The 12,350-nt window shown below is 36.3% G+C and overlaps 1 non-coding gene across 1 annotated transcript; it reads right to left on the minus strand.

The window, feature by feature from the left end:
- Positions 1-10,923: 10,923 nt before the first annotated feature.
- On the minus strand, positions 10,924-11,053 carry LOC149302331 (small nucleolar RNA SNORA35). Its single transcript, XR_016272088.1, has one exon. It is a non-coding gene; the product is annotated as a small nucleolar RNA SNORA35 (small nucleolar RNA).
- Positions 11,054-12,350: the final 1,297 nt, after the last annotated feature.

The raw sequence follows: 12,350 nt of genomic DNA on the forward strand, positions 1-12,350 counted from the left end.
AATATACATTATTTCATTCACTAATGATTTTAAATGTATTAATTTAACTAATGAAAAATAAACTACAGTCAAAAATAAAAATAAATAACCAGCAAAAAAAGTGCTGCTGGTTCTTTGGCAATGAGTGCTGCTGAGTGACAGAATCAATCATTGAACAGCTGCAACAGATCTTTCCAGCAACAGGGCACCGCCATGTTTAAAAGGCATGCTGCATTTCAATATGGCTAATGCCATCGCTTTCCTTGAAGCAGCTAGAAGATAGTTGTTGGTCCAGCCATGCTAATACTCTTAAAAGTTTGCAACTGAACTACTGCAACATTACTCAATGTCTCTAAAATATGGGAAATGATTGAGATGAAAATTATGACACACACCGACAAGTGAAATCATGTTCTTAAAAAAATTGGAAAATATCTCGTGCTTAATATGAAGCAGGATTTTAAATCAATATTTTTGATAAAGTTTTTGTTTCAAAAATGAGTGTAAGACATGGAAAAAAACAACTGTCTAGCCTGATAGTGACAGTGCAAAGGACCGAAGATGTTCCTCTTGACACACTTGTTAATTTTTTACTTGGAAGAGGGGAACAATATTCTTAAAAAATCGGCAAGTTTTGCCTTTTTTGGATGACTTGGCTTTCATATCAGTTGAACAATGAAGACAAAATGCATTTACTCTACAAAAAGCTTATCAAGACGATTTGGAAAACACATTTATAGATTAAGTTGTTGCTTTCCAGAGTTTACTACAATGCTGCCTTCCCTGCATCAGTAGCAGTTATAAAGCTGCAAATAGTATATACTGTAGGAGAAAGAAATATCATCTCAGTCTACCTTTCATCTGTACCTGACATTGCATGTCTCTGTGGCTAAAGGAGAGCATTTCTTTTCAAAGCTGAAGCTTATAAAATCAAAAATACATTCCTCAATGCAAGAATGCCTTAACACATTAACAATAAAATCAATTGAGAGTGACATTTTGAAGCAAATTGATTTTGAAGACACCATGAATAACCCCTTAACGTCCATTGCCGGGTCAGGCACGTCATGCAAAACGGTCACTTAACGGCCTATGACGTGCCTGACACGTCATGAGATTTAAACAAGCTTAGATCACTTTCTAAGCTTAAACGGTGTTGCTGTAATGCCTCGATGTCGAGGCATTCAGCAACACCGAGATCGGCATTATGGGCCATGCCCGTTTTAAAAGCGTTTAGGAGGCGATCAACGATCACCTCCTAAACTTCAATGGTGTCGCTGGAATGCCTCGATCAGGAGGCATTCAGCGACACCAAACACTTACCCCAGGACGGGCTGTGACCGCTCCGGAGAGCGGTCACAGCCGCTACTGCCGGTGATCTTCGCCATGCGCAAGATGGCGGCCGCCCGGGAAAAAAAATAATAAAGTTTAAAAAGTTCGCTAGACGGTCTCCAGACCCTCTAGAGAACTCTGGCTCCACTTGCAGGTTGAATACAGGTACTGCATTCAACCATACAAGTCAATGGAGCCCAGCTTTCTAATCACTATGTGATTAGTAAAATATAAAAAAAAAAAATAATAATAATAATGGAAAAAAAAAAGGAAAAAAAAACATGGTAACATTTAAAAATTATTATGCATCAGAGGAACTATCCAGTTCCAGCAAAATGTAAAAAAAAAAAAAGTCCAAAAAGAATTAAATAAATAAAAAAAAAAATAAAGTTTATTATTATGAGCAAATGCTAAAATTAGCGCTGTATCTTCCCAAAAATCCTGACATGGAAGAATTTAAATAAAAGCATTTCAAATACCCAAGGGGTGTCTAATTTAAAAAAATTTATGGTTTGATGGGGTAAATTGTAGTGGCCGGGCTCAAAGATAGGGCATAGGCACAGACTGACCAAAGTAGGGGAAAAAAAGCGCACTTCCCAAATGTGGCCTTTTAACCCCAAACAGCAGTCAAACCCATGCATGGGTGGTATCACTGTACTCAAGAGATGTTGTTGAACACATATTAGGGTGTTGTTTGATAGTGACGTATACCTGGAGCTATAAATTTATACCCAAAGTACAACTTGTCTAAAAAAAAAAAAATACCAAAAAAATACTACCACAAAGTGTAGCAAAGGCTGGTGGTAGAATCTCATGCATGGAAAGGGTTAAAATACTAGCATTTGAAATACCTTGGGGTGTCTAGTTTTCAAAAATATATGGTATGATGGGGTAAATTGAATTAGCCGGCTTCAAAGATGGTCCTATTAGGACATGGGGCAGAATGACCAGATGTAAAAGTTCCAAATTAAAAAATGTGCACTTCCTAAATGTGGCGTTTTACCTCCCAAACAACCCGACAAACCCATGCATGGGGGGTATGACTGTACTCGGGAGATGTTGCTGAACACATATTGGGGTGTTGTTTGAAAGTGTTGTATACCAGAAGCTGTAAATCCATACCTGAATAGCAGTTTTAGCGATAAAAACCACAAAATAAATTACTACAACAAAGTTTGACAAAGACTGGTGGTAGAATTAGTGCATGGAAAGAGTTAAAATTCTAGCATTTGAAATACCTTGGGGTGTCTAGTTTTCAAAAATATATGATTTGATGGGGTAAATTGCGTTGGCCGGCTTCAACGATATCCGAAATGGCACATGGGGGAAGAATTACCAGATTTGGAAAAAATGGTTTTGAAATAGCAAAACGCTACTTGTACTTAATGCTCCATAACGTGCAGAAAAAAGCAAAAAAACATAAAAACATTGGGTATTTCTAAACTGAGGACAAATAGTAGAATATATTTATTAGGGTTTTTTCATTAGCTTTTTCGGATGAGTAAAAGATTTTTGGGGTAAAAGTCAGAAAATGTGTTTTTTTTTTTAATTTTTCATCATTTTTTTTTTTTTTATGGGAAATTAGATAATATGATCAAAACAATGGTATCTGAAGAAAGCCCTTCCTGTCCTGAAAAAAACATATAATTTGTGTGGGTTCATTTGTGAGAAAATTACATCTAAACACGAACACCGCAAAAGTGTTGAAACAGCCTCGGTCCCAATGGTACAAAAGGTAAAACACAGCCTGGTCCTTAAGGGGATAAATATACAAAACAGAAACAAAAAATAAAAATGAAAACAATCCTCCCTGCACCCTATAATATCGTGAGCAGCAAATAAACATATCCAAAGTGTTTATTTTGGCATTGTAATTGGGGAGAGTACTTAAGCTCTTTCAGTTAGCACCAAGCAACTTATTTTTATTGATTTTTCTTTGGATGCACTTGAGCTTCTATATGCCATGAAATAGGCAGGCTCAGTTCTACTTGTGACCTCTGTCTAGTTTCTGGTCTATTCACAAATGTATTCATATTTTTATCTTTCTCAGTTATTTTTACATCTGGATGCTTGTTAGCCCCAAGCTTAAGTACTAGAACTAAACGGTTAAATATGGTCATAAGCTAGAGTTTATTTTCATTGTTATATAGTTTGTATATTTGCATAAGCATTATTTACTTATTAACTTATTTATTGTTCTCAAGATTACCTTAGTGAGTAATTTTTCATACTTCGCATTATTCTACTTATTCTCGTAATAGCATGTTTAACGTCTTTAACGTCTAAGTTCAAAATCTGACCTTCTTTACATTGTCATACTCATTTCACTCTCCCACTTTCCCTGGCAGTGTCTGAGAATATTGACAAATGCAGTCCATGTTTTCAGCATTGTATGCATGTGGTGGTTTTTTTCCCAAAAAGAAACATTAAAAAAGGAAACATTAAATATTTTGAATAATCATTTAAATATTTTATGATTATTACACTTTATTATTCATTATTTTACTGGACCTATTTGGAAACAGAATTTGGTATTGGTTGGAGGGTCCCACTATTATTTTGTTTGCCCGGGGCCAGGGCCCCCCTTTATAATTGATTGGACCCTGGGGAAGCATTTGATTGTCCCCTCCTAACTGGCATACAATCACGCCATCCACTATTTGCCCTAAACAGCCTGCATGTGTCATCTTTGCCGCAAACAGCCTGTCTGGGCCACGTTTGCATCACTACTACTACCAGTTCTGTAAAAAGGCAATCATGATTTTTAAAAAATGCCAACAACTTTGGGGGGCACTAGATTCTGCAGCACATTACAGCATTCAGTTGAAACTAAATTGTTAAGGTTATTTTCTGTGCTTCACACTAACAATAAAATGATAGACATTAAAAACCTATTATACACAACTTATTTGACCTTTTAGATCTCATCAGTGTAAGTCGTTTTCCTCTTCAGTGTTAAGATAAACTTTATAAAAGAAAGCAGGTCTTTGGTGTGCTTTACGCATGTAAATGAACTCACACGTTTTATTCAATAATTATGAAAATTATCATTCAGTTATGTATGTGCTGCAAGCCTTTTATAAAAACTATTCCTGAACCTGAGTGTTAGCACAATAGAATAGTGTGGTAGCTCCAAACCTCATTTCCTTTTATACCCTACCATACTAAATAATACATAAAAAGACATGACGTGTGGAAGCAGGGATGTTCAAGCCTATGTAGAATTTAGGCTACGATGTTAATTTTAGGGGTCTGCTTGATTTATTTAGGAGCCAGAAAATAAATGATTGCATAGAGATCAATATAAGAAAAAAGAAAAAAAAAGCATATAGGCACGGTGAACTGGCTCCTGGGATTAGTCCATTCCTGCTGAAATGCTGACTACATACTTTTGTGAATCATGTGATTAAATTAAAAAAATAAATTTATGTTAAAGTTTAATTTTAAAAAGTTTACTTTAAAAGTAAAACATGTATGTAACTTTGCAAGTGAGTCTTAAATCTGTTTCTTTAACATTGAAAAATAACTATTTTTGGAAATTTGTAAGTGTTAATTCAGTCACACATCACACAATACAGTATGGTTTTTGCCTAATATTATGCCATATCAAAACTGTACAGTAAGCAAACTTTAAATCGAACTGGTCCCAAAATGCTTCTTTTTCCTTATTTCCTTGCAAGAAAAAAAGAGTTGGCTAAATTTAAATATATGCAAATAATAAGTTCTATAACCCTATTGTAATTACAATACTCATTTTGATTCCATTAATTATGAGTTGCTTGAAGGAACAAAAAATACACATAGCCATACCTAGGAACTCTTTAGGTTTGACCTAGAGTCTCCAGGTGAAATGCTGCCTCCCAGGGGTCCATGGGTCACGTTTCTTTTTTAGGGGCAGGGGAGAGGTGTTTAGCCCTTCCTACTTACTGGACGCATCTCCTCCCCCTCCCAGACACGTTAATTCTCTGGTGCTAGCCTGCCCTTTGAAAGGTAAGCCCTGCCTTTTCATGAAGCAACTCTCTCAGAAGAGGGACAGCTCCTTGTAGCCTACTTTGGGAAACACAGATGTACTAAATTTTGGATTTTCTGGAATATTTTTGGTTTTGATTTTTTAGATCAATCAGACGGAGCCCAGAAAGGATTAGCACATTTTTAAACAAAATATTATATGTTAGTACATATAATATAGTATGTATAATATCAACATATTCCTTTTTTTCCCTTTATAAAAAATAAGGATTTCATAACTGCTGAATTATATGGATCATGACTTTAAACATAAATTAGTTGGTTTATATCAAGTGGTTTTACATGATTGCAGAAGATCACTCAGGCAGAAAATGTATACCAGTTCTATTACACAGTGATGACACTGTCATCAGAGATATAATTACTCCTGCAATGATTATTCGTTGTCTTGATGTTATATTATAGTACAACCCCTTATGACCTAAGTTTAATTCTAACAGAGAAAAGACATAGTGAATAAAAGATAAATGCAATAATTTCAAGATGTATTGTTGTCACGTTAACTAGAAGCATTTTTCCTTAAAAATGAGAAGAAGAAAAAAAAACAGATCTCAGTACAGATCTAGATGTTCCACAAAGTGATGTCAACAATTTACTAGATACTTGGTTATGGCGGTAAAGAGATTTGGATGGTCACTCTCCTGGGTCTTTGAAGTCAAGACCAAGAGTAAGACAATCATTTAGAGTGTATAAAATAAAAAGGTTGCTGCCACAATAATTATTGTGGTAATTAGAAAAATATGTCTTTTTATTGTTTCATATCAATAGTGATTAAATTAGTGTATTAGGCTGTTATGATCCTAAACCACCTAACACTTCAGGTCAAACCCGGCACAGGTACTGGGTATAGGAGGTGAAGTGATGGGCATGTCCCATTGCTGCTCCCTACTCCAGAGAAAGAGAAAGTGTATCCATAGTAAGCAGTGCTTCACCCCAGAGAACCCAGGTCAAACCCAAGTTCACAGGTACAGGTATAATCATATTTGTGTCAAAGCAAAGCACCAGGGATGTCTAAAATCAAGCACTTTTTTTCCCCTGTGGTGCAATTTTTGCCTCTGCATGGTATGTTAAACAGTGTCTCAGTGGGTTTTAGACATGAAAAACAAAAAAAATAAAACAGGGATAATTGCAACTTTTTACTATCAGTACAGATAATAGCAGGGACAGAGATTGCTAGCACAATAAATTGGGTTAATTTTTTTCTTATACACGGTCAGCAGCAGGATTCTTAATTATCATAAAATTATCAATTTTCTATTTCGGCATCAAACTGCTTTTTCAATTTATAGTCTTTCTTTTACTTAGGTAAAAAAACATTATTTTTATTTATTTGTTTTTGTTAGAGGCACTTTAATAATTAACTCCCTATGTTTCTTCTACACATTTTTAGGCATAAATTCACAATAATTTTCTAAATTTTTAAATTTCCCTTGGGCACAAACACAATTTCTATGGCAACAACCATGGGTGGATTCAGGGAGTGAGCAATGGGGCAATTGAATACAACATGCTCCATTGTAGGCATAAAAAGGTAAGTCCAGAGTAAATCCAGGTGTACCTATATTACCCTTATTTCAAGTAGAGGTAGTAGTGCAGCCTCATCAGCCCCCCCCCCAACTTATACTCTGGCACACATATGTACACATACTTACACACTCACATTAACACACATCTATACAGATTAAACATAAAAGATTAAAATACACTTGCTCATAATCATAAATACACATTTACACATATACATCAATGCTACTACACATACACATTCATTCTTACATACACTTACACATTCAAGTTAACACACACACAAACATTCTCATTCTGACATACATGCATACATACACACATACCCTTGGACTTGTGATTAACATAGATTGAGCAATCAGTCAATAAAGTAGTGTTCCTGCTAAAAGGCATTTATCTTAACGTTTATGAATGAAAGAATCAACTGCAATTGCTATTAATACCCATACGTGTACTAGTCAATAGCATTATGTTTTCAATTTCCTTTGTTTCAAAAGGTGACATAATGAACCATCAATGGAGACAAATTATTATTATTATTTATTGTTTTATATAGCGCCATCAAATTCGGTAGTGATGTACAATGGGTGGAAAGGACAAAACAAGTAGTATGTAACATAAAGATTTGACTTACAGAGACAACAGGTGAGGAGGGCCCTGCTCGAACGAGCTTACAATCTACAAAATAAGTTGTAAACCATGAGAAAAACACACAGTTGGAAAATAAAATGTCTGCCTTCTATCATACTAACAGTAGTAAAAGACCACAAGATTTTCCAGGCTAAAAAATTGCTATTTTAAAGGTAAAATTTGAAATCAAGCTCTAAAAGGAACTTTCCCCCCCAAGCAAGCTCAAAGCATCTATTATCTATACAGAACATGTCCGCTACAATCAAGCTGCAACCTTTATTCGCAGACATGGACAATAAACCACAAAAACGTATGGGTTATGTGACAATTGCATTTGTTTCTTTACATAAAATATTACATTCTAGGCATTTGTGCTTGTTGAAATTGAGTTTTGTAATTTTCTGTAGAATGTAGATTTTTTTAAATATATCTATATGCCCTAAAGACCTGTATATCCTCTGTCCATTACTTGACAAGACCTAAATGTATAGCATATTATTTTGAAACTTCATGGCAGAATATTAAGTTGTAAAAGATGTTTTTAAATGGAAATGTACAATTTTAGGTACCCGCTTATGATTTATGAGCCTAGCAAAGCTATTTGGACTTCCCTTAATCATTTTACAGCCTTTAAAATTGAGAGAGGAACATTGTGTTTCTGAAAATGTGTGTTTGAATACCATAAGCAGTTGAAATGCCATCTGATAATAACAAACAGTTCTGCTTGTTTGGTTCACCTGTGCTAAAGCATGTAAATACATACTAAGAATATTTCATATATCTGTATGTGTATAATACCCAAACTGTTCAAAATAAACATCACAAATGAAAGTCAAAATTTCTTGCATTGTACAAAATGACTTTAGGAAATCTAGCGCACTAAGCATACATTAGGGAAGTTACCTATAATAAAGGCTATGCAACTCCCTTCATTGGGTGCTATAAACCAAAAAAAGGATAATGTATACACAACTATTTATTTAATTCAGAATTTTCTACATAAAGTCTTTCCTTCATAAATATTCTGGCTAAATAGTTTATAACTATAACAAGAATAAAAGCAAGCGTACCAATTATTAATGAATACCCCATAAAGACACTATAATACATACTAGCAGGCAGGCTAATTAGTAATTCAGGGGTGAGTCTAGGTTTAGTGGCACCTGGGAACAGTATTTCTTCGGTTCACCCTGTATTTTAAACACACATAATAACCCACAAACTTACTCACGCTAACACGCATACATATACATACTCTCCTTTTCACCACTTACTAGGTTAGTGAGCCCCTGAAGAGAACCACTGCCTAGGATGTAGACAAATAAGATATAATCAGTAGCGAAAGTTAAAATCCACCTTTGCCTCACTCAAATAAAAAGCACCTGATTGATGTTAACTGTCCGTAAGTCCCATTAAACCACTGTCAGAAATGACATATCATCAACATAATGTACGTCAGGGCTATTCAATTTGTTTTTGGGGGGGGGGGATTGGGATGTTGCATTTTTATTTTAGGCAGGGTATGGTGTGGTAGGTACTGAGAAATAGATCCTAATCCTGCATTAATTCTTCCGTGATTAAAGACTTCGTCCACTGCAATTTTATTATGTTTGAGCAAATTCAAATCTTAGCATGTATAGTTTTCTTTCTTCTTTATCGATATTTATTTACATTTGACTGGGATTCAGTTCATGCAGTCTCTCTATAGTCTCTCTATATTAGTGGCAATTTTGATATCATGTTTACATTCAATGAAACTGAATATGTTTTGTTTAAATTATTTTTGTAGCTTTGTACTTCTTTATGTACTATAGAGTGTTATGAATGCTGTATGCACACTCAAGGTCAGAGTGAACTAGAGCCCCAATGGAGTTCTTCAAGAGACACACACAGATCCCGGAGTTTATTGATCCACCAGGAACACCAGACTTCAAAACCTCAAATCAAGAAGTACATGCCCAGGCAACAGGAGGAACCTGTCAAGCTGAACGAGGCAATAACCTGTGTAACGGTAAACAAACTAAAAAAGGCATGAATTGTAGTCAGGTGTAAGAAGAGGTCATAGACTAAAACTGTTTCTTGGGCAGCCCATTTATTTGGAATTGTATCTATTCTCCACATTTAACATTTGATTTATATTTACATTTATATTTCATTGGTCTAGTCCCAAACACCTTTCTGCACTACACACATATTTAGTGCTATTTTTTTCAGTTAATTTGCCTGACCCTTGGTGGACATTCAAGAAATAGCTTCTGACCAAAATGGTACATGTTATTTTAAGACCATGCTGATTTGGAATGTATTCATGTATTTAATTGAAAAGCTGTGGTGCAAACCTCTGTGTTACTACTGTTGGTTCCTGTTACATTGCATTAAGAGACCCTACTGATTTGCTACCTACCATAGCAATTGGGGACCGGCCATGCATAAGGAGTTGAGACTGACCAAAGGGGCAATTTCCACCAAGCCTCTTTGGCCAGTCCACCCCTGGCTATTATGATATATAATGTGGATCATAAAAACTAACAAACTAATATAGCATATCATATTATATTTGTTTTCTGCACCATGCTTTACTTTAACCCCTTCGTGACAAAGGCTGATTTTACTTTTTGTACCCTTCGTGACAATGGCTGTTTTATCGTTTCTGCGGTGTTTGTGTTTAGCTGTAATTTTCTCTTAACCCATTTACTAAACCCACACAAGTTATATATTGTTTTTTTCAGGACAAGAAGGGCTTTCTTCAGACACCAAAATTTTTTTCATATGATGTAATTTCCTATAATAAAAATAATAAAATATGACGAAAAATTGAAAAAAAAACAAATTTTCTCACTTTTATTTGAAAAATCTTTTATTCATCATAAAAAACTACTGAAAAAACCTGCTAAATAGATTCTACTATTTGTCCCGAGTTTAGAAATACCCAATGTTTTTATATTTTTTTGCTTTCTTCTACACGTTATGGGGCAATAAGTACAAGTAGCGTTTTGCTAATTCAAAACCATTTTTCTCTGAATCTGGTAATTCTGTCTCTATGTGGTATTTGGGGCATCTTTGAAGCCAGCAAATTAAATTTACCCCACCAAACCATATATTTTTGAAAACTAGACACCCCAGGGTATTTTAGATGCTGATAGTTTAACCCTTTCCATGCACTAATCCTACCACCAACCCTTGTCAAAGTTTGGGATAGTAATTGTTTTTGGTGTTTTTTTCACATACTTTGTACTTCAGGTGTGAAATTACAGCTCCTGGTATATGTTGCGGTCACACAACACCCAGATATGTGTCCAGCAACATCTCCTGAGTACATTGATACCCCACATGCATGGGTTTGTCAGATTGTTTGGGGGCAAAAGGGCCACATTTGGAACATGAGCAATTCAAATTCAGTAGGAATTTTACATCTGGGTAAAGAAAAATGCTTGTACCCAACTATCAGTAGGGACAGGTTACAAGAAAGCCTGGCCTATCTCCAAGAAGGGATTTGATCTAGCACCTTAAGTGGTCCCTCATGCCACGGAATGGACACAGGGGTCACTTGACAGTGCAAATAAAAACGCTTAAAAATGGTGGAGCAAATAAAAGCTAAAAAACAGTAAATGTAACAAAAAATTAAAAAAAAATACAAAAATGGAGCAGGAACAAAAAAAAAATTAAAAATGGGAAACTGTGTGATACAGCTTGAAGCAGTCACCGACACAGAGTGCAGGTTTTCCAGGGCAATCTGGACAGTAAAATGTGGTGTCCTTTCTTTGCCCCCTGCTGTAGCATACCCTGCATCTCTTTTGGGGATTCTGCTTCTTTGCTGTAGGGGGGATTTTAAAAATAAAATGGGTAGCCCCAATTCTGTTGGTTCCCATCACTACTTGGGGACCAGGTGCATCACGGTACAAGATACCTGAAATTACTTCGAGCTGAAACTGCAAAAAAGACAGCTTCAGCCCAGTGTCTGCTTTTTTGTGCAGCAAAAAAGCGTTATAGGTTGCAATTTGCATTAGATAAATTGCAACCTTCTTGTACCAGGCCTTTGTCTTCCTCATAATGAGGTAGGGCTGTAGGAGTTGATCTGACAGATCAACTCCACCCATGTGCTTGTTATAGGCCCTGATGCACACTGGCTTTGTAGTGACCCCAGCTCTGCCACGGACAGAAACCTCCACGGTTCTCTCATCGTGGATGGTGCTCAGCATGCACACCTCTTTTCTGTCCTTGAACTTCAATGCCAAAAGCTCCTCTTGGCGTAGAGCTGAGGTCTCCCCCTTTCCTAGCCGGGTTCGTACCAGGCGTTGTGGGAAACCCAAGCGGTTCTTTTTTATAGAACCGCAAGCTACCGTATCGAAACAATACAGCAGCTTGAACAAAGGGACGCTTGTATAGAAGTTATCTACATACAAGTGGTAGCCTTTGTTCATAAGGGGGAATATTAGGTCCCAAACAATCTTGGCACTGGTGCCCAGATGATCTGGGCAACCTGGAGGGTCAAGGTAGCTATCCTTACCCTCGTATACCCGGAAGGCATGAGTATATCCTGTCTCGCTCTCGCAGAGCTTATACACCTTCACTCCATACCTGGAGCGCTTGGAAGGAATATACTGCTTGAATCCCAACCTTCCTTTATATTTCATTAGGGATTCATCCACGCAGATATTCTTTCCAGGTGTATAAACCTCTGGAAACCTGGCAGCGAGATGGGTAATCAGGGGGCGGATTTTGTACAGCCTATCAAACTGGGGGTCCTCCTTAGGGGGGCACAGGCTGTTGTCGCTAAAATGCATGAAACGAAGAATCATTTCATACCTTTGCCTAGTTATAGTTTGGGCAAAAATGGGGGTACTAAAGATGGGGCT

Source organism: Sceloporus occidentalis, unplaced genomic scaffold (assembly GCF_023333645.1).
Source record: "Sceloporus occidentalis isolate IW3139 unplaced genomic scaffold, rSceOcc1.0.p SCAF_19, whole genome shotgun sequence".
NCBI lineage: Eukaryota > Metazoa > Chordata > Lepidosauria > Squamata > Phrynosomatidae > Sceloporus > Sceloporus occidentalis.